Below are 14432 nucleotides of genomic sequence, written 5' to 3'. Positions count from 1 at the left end.
CTGGAGAAGGATAAAGAGCAGTGAAAAACGGTTCAGAATAGACATGCTTGCATTTTTTAAAAAACAGATGGAGAGAAGGAACAAATGCATGGGGAAAAAAGAGTCAGAACGAGATGATGAAGCAGCTTAAAGAGGAAGCATCATCATCTCCTATAATATTTCAAAATCTCTTAGAGAGATCTTTTTTTGTAAGACAAGGATTTGTATGACAAGATGTTCACTCTAGGTTTAATTATGACACACTTTTACACAATGAATAACGCGTATAGACGGCTGGTGTTCAGTGGAAACACTCGAACGTGTCTGTAAGAGTCAGTTAAACGTAATGCCAACCTCTCGGTTGAGTGCTGGGCTTTGCCAAGGCCTGGCTGCTTCTCAGACAGCGCACACAGACAGAGGAATGCTGCAGATACTCACCATTGTGTGGGGAGAGGCAGAGGAATGCAGGCTGCCAGGCTACGTACACTGTCACCAATGAACACAGCCAGAGGCCTCGAGCCATGAGGGAAGGCCGGGGCCAACAGACCCCACAGTCACACATCACTCTCCACTTCCATCTGTGATATCATACCCATCCTCTCTGGACTGTGTTGATTTGGTCCAGCTTGACTGTCTAAACAGCGAGTATCTTGTTGAAGATTTCCTCACTGACTGACTGTCACATAAACTGTCAGAGATTAGATACAAATCGGCCCGTCAAATAAGAATTAGTTTGTCAGCTTTGTAAATATTCTTTTGTGGCTAAAAGTCATCTGACCAGACATTTGACCCCCAATATCGAGCCTTTTCCAGCCTCAGCCAGTTCTTTCTCTGTTGTTTTGCAACACTTGAGGCACAAAATGGCAATCGTCTATAAGATTTTCTTCATGTGAAGCACAGAGCAGAGATTGGGATGGAGGACAGGATGGATGGGGGGCTTCCTCTTTCACTTCCTATATGAGGATCCAGTCAAGTGACTCTCTGTGAGAGTGTTGGGTTGTATGTCGCAGGAAAACGCAGCTTCGGCGGCTGTGGTTTCCGGTCAGGATGTCCAGTCGTTTCTGCGCACGGTTGTGACATTGTGAATCATGCAGCGATCACACGCGTACGCAGACGTTTCCATGGACATGGCACTTAGACACACACACCCAGACATGCATATGCAAATGAAGATGTGCATGTGCATGTGCACTTTTTTCCTCTTTGACATATTTCAAATAAAATCATGTGATTGTGACTCTTTCGTTTATTCAGAAAAGTGTCTCTCTCTTTTCTGATTGCCTCTGCTCCTGCTTGGACTTTAAAGGCATTTTTATTCCAGTTGCCACATCCTGAAAGCTTCCACAGTAATTATGATTGTACCACTGGTAATGACTAAAGTTATCACATGATGGGCTCTGCAGGCTCCAACAGAGTGGATTAATGTGTAGCCTACAATAAAGTCCTGCTATCTTAGTAGCTGTAATAAGGAATCTGGCTTCCTCGGGATGTTGTGTTCAGCGTGTTTGTGCATGAACTCCTGGGATCTGATAGGAAGGCCCTGTGATAAAGAGCTTGTCACGTTTAAGTGGACACCACTGACAGAAGTGTGACAAAGTCCTGTCACATTACAGACCCTGGACTTTGGTTACAGAGTAAAGGGCGAACTACTGTATGTAATGATTATACAGGTTCCTGCCAGCGTGACAGAGCCATTAAAAAACATCCTGAGCCTGTTAGCAGATGCGAAAACTTGTCTTTCTTTCCTACAACAGATACATAGCATTTTCTCCTGTTTTATGAGTGACGCTGCAGTTTTGCAGCATAAATAAGAGGCCAGAGAGTGGAGGAGGGATCATAAAAGAGAAGAGAACAGTAGAAAAAGGAAGAGAAGAGATCTCTTTCCCTTTCATACCCTGCTAGGATTTCCTGCTCTGTTTTATGGGGGTCATGCAGCTGGCAGGCGCCCTCCTGTTTCTGTCCATAATGATGACAGGCATCCATTAGTGCACAGTAGAAACACGAGCTACAAAGGTTAACTCAGGCTCTTCCCCCCGTGGCAGCCTCTTCCCTTTCCACAGCCCCCAGCCCCTGGCCCCCCGTATTCAACCTACCTATCTATAGGGCAGAGAATTGTGGCTCTCGGTTGCAGTTGGTAAAGCTTTGCACATTTAGGCTCGGATTGTGCACACCAGCATGTGCACCTTTGTAAGTTAAACACAACGTGGAAAGCAATCCAGCCCTCTGGGACCTTGTTATGTCGCTGGTGTAATAATGTGGGAATTTGAACTGATCTTGGTGTTATTAGAAAAGGAAAAAAAAGATAGCATGTGTTTTTGGATATCTTTTGTGTGTTTATTGGTTAAGACATAAACTATTTAAAGTTTTTGGGGATAATGGTTTAAATAAACGCGTTACAAAAAGCAAAAACAACAGAATTTTTCCAGGGGATGTATCAGCAGGGAAACATTTAGGTTTACTAGAAAAAAAAATCTTTAAGATGCACTTTTAATATATTGACTTTTCCTGAATCACTTAGTTTAAATGTAGAGAAGCGGATACAAACAGATGAATGGGTTTGGAATTGAAACTACAGTTGTCGCTGCGTATGAACCATTTACACAGTTCTTCATACGTTTGTGCGGGTGTTGCTGACATGAGAATGTGGCAGCGGTGTCATGCGCTCTGCTAAAGTCTCACAGGCCTCCTTGGAATTGGGTGTGTCACTCTCCCACTAATGTGTCATGTTAACATCTCCCTTGTGTCATAACTCTTCCTTCATGTTTCTCAGAAGCACTATGCTGAACTTTAAGCCATGTTATTTTTTCTTTCAGCCGCTTTTAGCGCAGCCGCATCCGTCTTTGCCTTCTATGCAGCTGTAGGCTGAACAAAATTCACACGCCTAGTCTTTTATTGTTTGGCCATCTTTGTCATCATGCTCGATGTTTAGCCTCCATTACAACAACTGAGACGCAACCAACTGTGCGCTGTGGTTGGACTGTCAGGGAGACATGCCTGTGATTGGACCATACAGATCTTATAACGCATCTATTTAAGGAGTTGCAGGCCTTTATACTACAGTGAACCCATGTACATGTTTTTTTTTTGTGGTCAAGATACAGGAAGTACTTTGCTCTGGGATTTAACGGCAGAAAAAAGAGAAACCCATACTTCTCAAAAAAATTAAATGAAAGGTTACAAGTAAACAACAAGGTTTATGGAGGGTGTGAACAGATTTCCCACACATATGAGGTTCACGCAAGACATATATCATCACGTTTACTATTCCTTGTGTCTGTATTCTTATTTACTGTGGAAACAAAATGAAATTAGCATGGGCCTTGAAATAAAAAATGATCATTTATGGAATACTTCTATTAGATACTTAGGGTGAGCAGTGAGTGTGCGTCCCATGTACAGAGGCAAAGTCCTCGCTGCATCAGCCCCTGATTCGACCCCGGCCCTCGGCCCTCTGGTGCACATCATTCCCACTCTCTCTTCCTGTCTATTTCCTGTCTATCTGCAGCTGCCTTATCTAATGGAAAATAAATTAATTCATTAAAAAATTGAGCTAAGGAGATTTGTAGGTGATATTTCTCTGATCAAAATTCAGATAACTCTTTGAGTTGTTCGATCCATGCCTAATACAACAAGTCCAAGAGTCAACAACTATGCTAGCATCTCTGTGAGGCTTTACTAATCACTGCTAAGACGCAGCCGTGCTTTGAGCCAAACACTAATGGAGGAGGCTCATAATGACAACAGTTTAAAGACAGCTCTTGTTTAGAAAGTATAAGGTTTTTCATGTTTACTATCTTGGTTTACCATAAATTAAATTTTCAACACGATAATAATTTAAGATCAATTATCAGTAGATCACCAAAATTATTACTATTCAAACCAATTGAGAAAAATGTCATGTAAATCCACCCCATAGATGTTAGGACATCCCCTTTAAACCTACAATTTTGGTGTATGGTTATTTATTATGTTTGGTTCTGTCTGTTGGATTGCTCCACTTAGGGACACAAAAGGCTGTACAAAATGTAATTCCATACAATCATTGTTGAAATATTTCTTTGTGGACTAAAGTGGTGCCATCCCTTTAAAAGTCGTGATCATTGCAGCTATAAGCATTTTGAAGCCTTCCACCAAGATGTATAGTTCAACTCAAAGTTGTTCTGAATGCCATTACATCATTATATGATATATCATGAGATAACTGACTTTACAAGCCTTTATAGCCTGTACGTGGCAAAAGCTGACATAAAACTACAAATGATTTAAAACAGCAGCAGTAAGATGTCAGAGAAGAGAAAGTGAACTGTGTACAGGAACACATCGCCCACACGTGGCTGAGCAGTTGCCTGCAGCACTAACATGTCTCAGCTGTAAAACAACACAGGTTGGTGGCCTCTGATTTGTAACCCAAAAAAACTCTGACCTCAGCCTGCACGTCAGTTGTTGGGAAACGTTCAACTGTCCGAATGTTATGGGAACCCCCCATCTGCCTGCCTCCCGTACGTTCACACTGTGTTCTGGAGCACAGGTGAAAGCTAAGACAAAATCAGACATCAGACTGATCAAATCAACAGCCTGAAAGAACTAATCAGAAAAAGAGTCAGATTCAGCGTTGGGGTTTATTTACATACAAGGAATTTGTGTTTTAGGTGCATTGTAAAAACATAGAGTAAAAATAGGAAACAAATACTCCACTGTCATGAAACTGAAGAAAGAAGAAATGTAAAAAAAAAAACATGAAATAAAATATCTACAATATATCTTTTTTGGTGAAAAATAAGTCTCTGCCTCTGTTTGTCTCCTCCAGTGAAAAACATTTGGAGTGAGTATGTCAGCTTCAAGTCTCTTTTGTACCGTCAGGGTCAAAAGGTCACTATAAGTCTGTGAGTGACAGCAGTAATGGTGAGTGGGGCTATATTTAAATCCCAAGGAGAGGAACAGCCTTGACTCATGTGTGGACCCTGCGCATCCTCTTTCCACATAAAAATTGAAACTGCTCTTTTGTGAAGTTGCCTGAAATAAAACTGCACACTTTCGTATGACTTAATGATGATAATTATTTTAAGAACCTGATTGTGTAATCTATCGCTTTTAGCAAAGCTTGTCCAACAGCAACCTTTTAAATAAAGGGCAGTTTTAGGGGGAGATTCCATATTAAAATATAAAAAATAAATGTACCTTTACACAATGTCTTCATGTCTCCTGATACGTTACAAAGCAGGCTACATATTATTGGAAAGAGTAAAGTATCACTGCCTGGTTAGGATGGATTTTATTGATCCATGTGATAAAGTGAACCCTCTCTTTAAAGATTCTTTCCCAACGTCCTGCTGAGAGTTGAGTTGCTTGTTGTCTGGATAGATCTGGAGACTGTGTTGATTGGTCGGTGGCAGCTGAGGTGTTTATTAAAGGTTGCTGTGGTTGATCGGTAGAAGGAGTGGAAAGCGGGAGCATTGGGCTTTCCCACAGAACCAGAAGAGACAACTTTGAAATAGGAGCAGCTTTTCTGAAGCTTTATCATGCCAATGATCACCTGATAAATCTGTCAGGAGCGGCCGTCCCTCCATAGGAACCTGTTATTCATAGTATGTGCTAGCAAAACAAATCTTTGAAGGACTAATCCTTTAATCCTGATTCAGTGTTTCATCAATAGAAGAAACTCTTGTGTTTGCCGCAAACACTTAAACTTGTTATCTTGAGGAGTGTTTCCCAAATCAGGTTGAAGTGTCACATAAATGTTTGAGATTAATGAGGAAAGTGTGACCAATGGATCGTATGTTATCCCTTCACTCTTTGTTTTCAGACTGGCTCCCCCCCAGGCTACTTTGACATGCACATGCATACCTATCTGCACTGCTATCTCTTTACAGTATATCTGTGTCAGCAGCAGGCTGAGGCAGGAGCATGAGAAATGGAGGCGAGCTCGGTCCTCAGTCCCACAGATAGGGGCTGTGCACTCAGCTGGAAACAGTTTCTGTGTGTGTGTGTGTGTGTGTGTGTGTCTTTATTTCCATCTGTTTTCATCACTCCTGGAAAGGTGGCATGACGAGTCTTCCCACAGGAGTGGCGAGAGCGTTGCCGTCCCACACCTTCCTCCTCTCCTCACCTTACCTGATGACATAGACCTTATCGCTGCATCTGCCGGGACAGCTAGTCCGCCTTTGTTTGAGGATTAGGGGACACTACTGTACCCATTGTGAGCTACAGAACACTAAATTGGGAGCTTTCTGACATGGATGAGGCACAGATCTCATACTGTAAAGAGTCTGTCTTTAGAATCAAGTGACTATTAAGTGAATCATAATTGCATAATTGAATGCAATGATCTCTTGGGCTGCTTTGGGCTATAACTGCTACATGCAAATATCTCCCCTTAGTCCATGGTGCTTTAAATCCTCCTTGTCTTCGGCCTTGAGCTTTGGAGGAAAGAAGTGGCTTGTTTTGACTTACATGCAAGGAAGCTCTGACACGATCCAAATTTACCCTCTATGATAAAATAAATTAAAATGAGTCCTCCACATATTTCATGCCAATATAAAGTCAGAAGGTGTTACATTTCCTTCAGTTTCACTTTAGGACGACTCAGAAATGTTTCACCAAAGCATGACAGCTTCAAAGAGGTGATGCCTTCACTCCACAGTGAGCCACCGGTACAAAGAGAGGTTGACCTTGCCTTTGGCCTCTTGGCTGTCTGACAAAGCAATCCCCATGCTCTAGTGCAGTACGGCTGTCCTCTAAATGAAAGTAGCTGAGAGGCGAAGGGCAAAGAGGCCTATGGAATATCAATGTGCGATGCTCTCAATTAAGATTAAAGCTTCGAATGGAATCCTATGGAGCCGCTTCCCTAAGAAATGCTTGACATTTTACCCTTGCTGACTCTGGATAAAAAAAAAGGTCCTGCGCCACCAGTACCGCCACCACCACCGCAGCCGCTAACTAGCTGCCCCTCCTCGGCCAGCCCTCCATCTACTGAACTCATTGTGGAGATATTGACTTAGGCTACAGTCACACTTCTAAGAAATAAGTGAAATGGATCATCTTACTGCCAGTGGATGATAAGAATACTGAAATATGGAAAAGCGTCTGGATCAGCAAAATGACAAACTAGGGGGGGAAATATGAGGCAGTCATGATAAACCCTTAGAGACAAATTCCCTTCAGCTAGACGGAGGAATGAGGAGAGGGAAGAGAGGAGAGGAGAGGTAGAGGAGAAAAGACAAATACAACTGCAACACGGCCATTTTAAATGTATGTTTAAGAGAGAGCCTCATTAATTCACAATACGTGTATCCTCTGTGAGTCAAAATGAGACAGACTGCATCTACACAGACAAAACACCAGCCATAGGTTTTTAAGTAAATTGGCCAATCTGATCTGAAACGGATTTATTACAGGCACTCAGTTTAAGAGTGGACTTTCCATATTGTATTTTCACTAGAATAAAAACGTTACATCTTATTTCTGACGATTATATGCAGAGTTGTCTGAAAAAAAATCCTTTTTCACAAGAGACTGACTGTTTCAAAGCCTTTGTTCGGTGCTTTATTCCCTGTAATTAATACAATGTTTGAGATTTATTTAGCAGTGTGTTAAGATTCAGCAGATGTCGTTTCTGGGCCGGTGGATCCAGTTTGAACATAAAACATGAGTCGGTATTTACTCGGAATATGCAGCACACTTCCTGGTGATTTACAGAACATGGTGTCAGTTGTTTGAATCTGATCTTGTAGATTAATACAGATTGTGATGATGTTTACAGTGTGTGTCTGCCAGTATCATCACATCTGAGCTGTGTAAGCATTCCCAGTTATGTTTTTGGTGCAATAGACACTGGATAATACATAATGTGACCATTTAAACAGAGACATTCAATTAGTAAGACACATCTCTGCTCATTTTATCGATCATATGAAACTCCAGGATGGGCTGAGCTATATGTAAAGAGATGATGTTTTATTTTATGGCAGAAAGAAAGGCAGCAGGGACTGATTATGAATGCGATGTAGAAAATAAGATCAAAATGGAGCCTATCGTGTAAACTCCACCCTTGATAAACAGAATTCCACATCACGCTCCAACTCTGCAGTTAACTGAATCAATGCAATTCCACTTGTGCTGATCTTGCAGACTGAGGCCCTTCCCCCATCCTCCCTCTTTCCCTCTCTTTCCCCCTGCTCCCTCTCTCTCTCTCTCTTACACACACACATACACACACACCCGTCTCCCTCCCCGTGCAGGTCTACCCATCGTAACACATTAGCAGTAGAAGCCATCACACAATCAAGACAAGGCAGTGTATGAGACGTCAGGCCAATTTGTTTCCTTCTTGGAGCTACATCACATTAGCAGGGTGGCTATACCCTTGAGCTAAATCCAAGTTCACACAGAGGGAGCGGGCTGCCGGACAGGAGGGCAGCCATGTCAGCACTTTTCAGACGGCTGCTGACATGTATCCAGCAGACTGACAAGTATGGAGGAAAAAAAGCTTGATAGTTTGAAATATGCTCCTTTGGATGTTTCTCTTTTTTTAAGACTTATATTGGCGTTTCTTAAAGCCTGGAAGAGAAAGAGTGCCCTGTAAAAAAAATGTAACCAATAAGTTCCTCAGTCAGAGGTCGGGACATCAAATAAGCTGCCGAGTAAATGAAAGGACAGGTTTTTATTTCAGCTCTCATCAGGATCTCAGGCCTCCAAACAAATGTGATATGACTTCAGCTGAGCTCTCCCTGAATCACAAGACAAATGAGACTCCAAGAGAGCAGTCAATAGTTCAATTATCTGATGTCTGTCTTGCTTAATTAAACATATAATTGACCATCCAAGAACTAATGATAGCCATCCCATTACCCATGAATCCATTGGATTTGGCATAACCACCACTTGACCCCGCTGTGAAGTGACTGGCCTTAGGTACGGGGTCAGAGTGTATCCACCGTTCACCGCTGTGACACTCCACAAGATGGCTTTCCCCGTCACATGTCTCAGGATGTGGCTCTCAGCTCTGCCAAAAACAGTTGGAGGGAAAAATGCAATTACTGCAAGATTATCATACTGCTTCCGTTTGACTTTTCTGACTGAATTCATGAATATATATGAATCCATCTTGCATCTCAATCTGGAAACCCCCACATCTTCGTCCCCCACATTGACTGTATGTTTGGCTGGTGGTATTTTCTTTGTTTCCGTTAAGTGTGTTTTTACAGGAGGATTAAAGTGTTTCTCAAACTCAAATCATTATAAGTATGTAATCCCCCCAAAAATATCATTTTGAAAAAGCACATGTTTGTAAAATTTACTTAACTTGAAATTTTCTGTGTGAAGGATTGGTTTTTTTCCTATATATGACTAAATCAGGTGAAAACTTTTTGGAAACCAAGAAACACAACTTGTTTTTTAACCTTAATGACCAAGAATTTCAGTGTATCTAATTGAATTCTGAAATGTTTTATAGAGCTTTAGCGCTGCAGAATTAAAACATTGGAATTGAAAGAATAATCAGAAGCTTTCTTGTTAAGACTTAGATGAGAAGATTGACACCTCTCTCGTATTTGTCTGCTCAGTATGACCCCAGAGCCCGGAGAAATAACCAATAAATAGTGTCATCATGTATCCTATGTTTGAGCCCTTCTTCTAAAATCAAAAAAACACAGAAAAATCCATATAGCCTCCTAACTAAGGTACATATTATATCAGGGTTATATACCTATACAAAACAATCTTTACTCTCTTTAACCCTTTTTTAATCCATCAAAAAAGGCCACAGTTCACTAATTTTAAATGTTGTATATACACAACAATACAAAAACTTTGTGAAAGATAATTGGCAACATTTTAATTTAGATGAGGAAGTATCGCTATTATGAACCTGACAAATTATTTGATGGCTGTTTTTAGTTAAATGTGCCTGTTTAGTTTTAACAACAGTCTGTATAACATCTGAACAATATTACCAGAAAACAAGAACGTAAGTTACCTAGTTAAAATTAAAATTACACACATTCACAGTTCATAATACTCTGTGTTACAGATACATTTTAATTAGTGACAAAATAGTGTTCAAATTTAACTACTAGCCCTACATATTTTGGGTTCTACCCTGAATGCCTGAAAATACCTGTACCCAACCCCTGAACACACACACACAAACACAGCACCACTTGCTCCATGAATGTATCACCAACCTTTGGACTTCAACACTACTCCCCTTAATAGCTCAATCTGAGGAATCATTTAAAAGGCCGCTGAAACAGACAGATGGGTAATGGATTGCATGGCAAATCAATGCTGGGATCAATTGGAGACATGCATCAATAAATGGATAGAGAGCTGCTGAAATAGACACCAGAGTTAATGTGGAACAGTGTAGAACATCATTGTGTGGAGCCCACAGTGGAGAGGGCTAATACGAGTCGCCTGGGCTGATAAGGTGTCCTTTTGAATAATGGAGACAACAAACTGACAGTGATAAGCTAAACTTAAGCTAAGCTGCTATAGTGTGGCTGAGGGAGCTGCGTATTTAGTGCCCATCCCCAACACACACACACACACACACACACTCCTCTCTCTCTCTCACAAAGACAGCCACCAGCAGGCCCACTACTGTAGCTCCATAGATGCCCCCTTGCCTATTTGCACGCCTGTAATCATGTGGCACTGTGGTCAGACTGAGGCTGTGGTGAACTGGCCTGTAGATAAAGTATCAAACAGGAACAGGAATGCAGAAATGAACAAAAGGACAAATCTCTGTTTTTTTTGTACACAACACATGTCCAAGTCCTGGGAATCTTTTCTCCGTCCTCACCATGGACGTGTTCGCAAACACGGAGTCACTTTCATTAGTAGCTAACTCTATTGTTATTTTTCAGAACTAAGAGTATGCTGAGCTAAGGACACATGGTGTCGTGGGGGAGTAGTTCAACACAAGTGTTGAACATGTGTTGGACCCAGGTGGCATTGTGACCAGGCTCTGACTCATCGCTGCAGCACCGGACGCTCCACACTTGTGGTTTTAACGGTCAACAGTGCGAGGCATCCCACTCACTGATAACTCCATTTAATACTTAACCAAAAAGACAAAAACAAAATAAGCAAACAGAATCACTCTTAACAGACCTTAGCTTACTCTCCTCGGACAAGCAAGCTGCAAGACACTACAGCTGTTTCTTATGGGCTGGGGCCATAAATCTCTTGTGAATGGCTGGTTTGAGGGTGGGCGCTAAAGAGCAGCTGTACACGTCTAAAAATAGCGTCAAGGCTGCGGCCGGACAGCACGTTAAAGCTCAACATGCAGTTTAGCACAAAGAAACTATCAACAATTCTTTACACCTGCATTAGAACGTCTGCCTAGCATCAGCATTGCTACGCAGGAAGTGACTGACTGTTGTGCAAACTGAACATCGGTGCATGTCACTGCGTCTGACTCACACAAAAACAACTGCCAGATCCTGACCACATAATTCAGACTCACTTTATTTTTCCAATGAGCTGAACATTCGTTATCAGTGTGTCGTGGCCTGAGGCAGAACGCTCCCTCCTCGCTGTAGTGACAACCACCGGCCGCCCCGATGGAAAACAAAGCCAAGATGGCACAGCAAACATGAAATCATTATGACATGCACAGTTGAACAAAGTAGGACTCAGCACATTAAGCACATTTTATCAGTGTTTTCTGTTAGTAAGGTTCTCACTCTCAATTAAAGAACAGACTGAAATTCCTGCATACAGCCCTGCTTGTTTTGGAGCTGATACTAAAATGTGTGAGTGTACATACATGAGCCTGTGTGTGTGTTTGCACACACCTGTTTCGGTGTACTGTAGGGTAAATGTAATTGCTAAACACAGAGGCTGGCAGTGTTTAGTGATGCCAAATTGTGCCTTTGGGAGTCACTATAGCTCACAATCTGACTAATGAAGGCCAAGTAATCAAGCTTCAAACTCATCAACCATGTTTGCAGTAATTAAAAGGTTTATGTTCAGCACCAGGAGAGCCGTTTGACTCTGTCGATCTGTGTCAGAAGCCAAACCTGATGTCTGTTATGTCGGGGAGCCAGAACCAAAATCTGAACATTTGACTACAGAATAAACGGCTCTGACTGTTTCTTCACTTTATATGACAATATGAACAGAACAAATTCTGTGTCACAGTTAGAAGTCCGGTCTTTGCATTGACACCCAGCCACAGAGGGAGCCTACGTAAATATACACGGTGATGGATATAAACCCAATAATCAATTGTATGACGAGAGCTGTCTGTCTGCATCACCCTGATCTATTCTGTCCTGTGGGACTGTGAAGGGCTGTGAGGAGGGGACGGAGGGGCTGTTAGTGTTAAATACTGCAGTCATACACACAAACCCTGGCCTTCAAATCTGCAAGACATACACTAAAAGACACAGGATGACGTAAAGAAAATAAACACGTAATACTCATACGAATGTGCATTTAATGAATGCATTACTGTTTTTGCAGAAAAAAATAATTTCTCTGACATTTGGTGTGAACCCATAACTTATTATAATCTATCTTCTACTAAAACAGAAGAACAATATTGTTGTCCCTAAATCAAGGAACCTACAATAAACAGATTATTTCACATCTGATTTGACTTTATGCACAGTAGCATACACATGCTGACTAACTGAATTAGGCCAAACACAATATTTGTTACGTTATATCATGTTACACCTTCTATCAGATGTGCTGACATCCACATGGATTTTACCCAGCATGCTGCAGGAGATGTTCTACCATGGCTGTTTGTCTCTTCCAAATATATGTCCATTCCAAACATGCAACTGATCATTATACAGTTTAACAGCCACCAGGATAAATCAAAATAGTTAAAATATCTAAAATTCTGTTTAAATGCTGATAATTCAGCTGTAGAGCTCACGTTTTGTGTAGAAAAACACTGATATTGTGTTTAATTTTAAGGAATAATGCATTTTGTTTCTCCAGAGCTCCAACACTTCTCCATAAGGGAATTGAAGCAGGAGAATGAGGAAAATGAACGGTGAGCATGTTTTAGCTGAGGACAGGGCTCTCTCTGGTGGCTGAATCCTGCCAGTGTAACATCTGCCGCTCATCACGAGCCTGAGCCCACTAAATGAGTAAAAAATGCACTTTCTCTCCAGGAAGAAAAGTCACATAAAAAGTCAATCATAGATATAGTTTTTTAATTGTTGCGTGTGAAGTGGGATATGCGAGCCTCTCTGTTCACCAGTGAGCCGAGTCTAATAGGTACAGACTGTTGTGTTGTGGATCCCCCACTGCTTCCTTGATTACAGCCAGTGGTTGCTTTGCAGCAACCAATTAAAATCAAATACCATTTTCTCACATATTACTACCATTTGTATTTACTCGTAGATCTATTCCCTTCAGCTGCACAGTTTTACATAATGAATGCAGAGGCTTTTGATGTGTTTGCCTGGTAGGAGCTGCACACACCGCAGGAGGAGCCGCTGAAAGGCCCGCTGTTCTCCCCTTATTGTTGTGTAGCAGTTTTAGGCAGAGGTAAGTCTGGAAGATATTTTGGCATCTTGTACATAAAAAACTGATTTTGTTACACTCACTGATGTTTGTTATAAATTCATGCAACATTGTACAGTAATGGTTATAATCTTGATTTATTGTGACATTTTAGTACATTTTCCTTTAAAACCTACCAAAAGTAAGATCAGTTCTTTTCTCACCATATCAAACAACAGATATTAAACTGCAGTCAATCCTTCAATGAATTAATATTAGCTAAGCTACTGTTTGCCAATAATGTGGGGGAAAAAAGTAAATTATCTAATGCATAAATCAATGGTGGAAGAACCACTAAGGATGTTTGTTTCATAAAGGTTAAAGATAACTGTATGTTACGGAGGCTGAATGACCACAAGCAATATTTTATAATATATAACATTATATTTCTATGATACATCATTTGATTTCACTGTCTGTTAGTTTATGGGAAACTAACATCATATCAGAAGTAAAACAATTAGCTAATTGACAAAAATGAGTCATTAGGGATGGTCATCAGATTAATGGGCAATAGGAAAATGTGTTCAAGTTCATCTCATCTGTCAGAGGTCATGTCTTTATCTATGGAAACCATAACTGTCAGATGTAGTGGAGTAAAAAGTCCAATACGTGTAAAATAGCATTAAATTAATCACTCAAGTAAAGAACAAACACCTCAAAACTGTGTTTAACTACAGTAGTTGAGTGAATGTACTTAATGTAGTTAATGCCACAACTAGAAAAAATAAATATATACAATCATGAATATAATAACCCACTTGACCACTCAGTCTGTATCAGTTTCAATATCAATATTTAAAATACATTTTTATATAGGTTACTTACACTTAAGTACTATATTACTTATATTAATTACATTATCCACAGTATTTTGAAATACAAGCTGCTGTCAACGCAACTCTGTGTTTAATGCAACCCTTTAC

Source organism: Semicossyphus pulcher, unplaced genomic scaffold (assembly GCF_022749685.1).
Source record: "Semicossyphus pulcher isolate SPU_LCO1_2020_fin unplaced genomic scaffold, fSemPul1.0.p SCAF_3, whole genome shotgun sequence".
NCBI classification, from domain to species: Eukaryota; Metazoa; Chordata; class Actinopteri; order Labriformes; family Labridae; genus Semicossyphus; species Semicossyphus pulcher.
The sequence above is the reverse complement of the archived record's forward strand: the minus strand, read 5'-3'. Positions refer to the sequence as shown.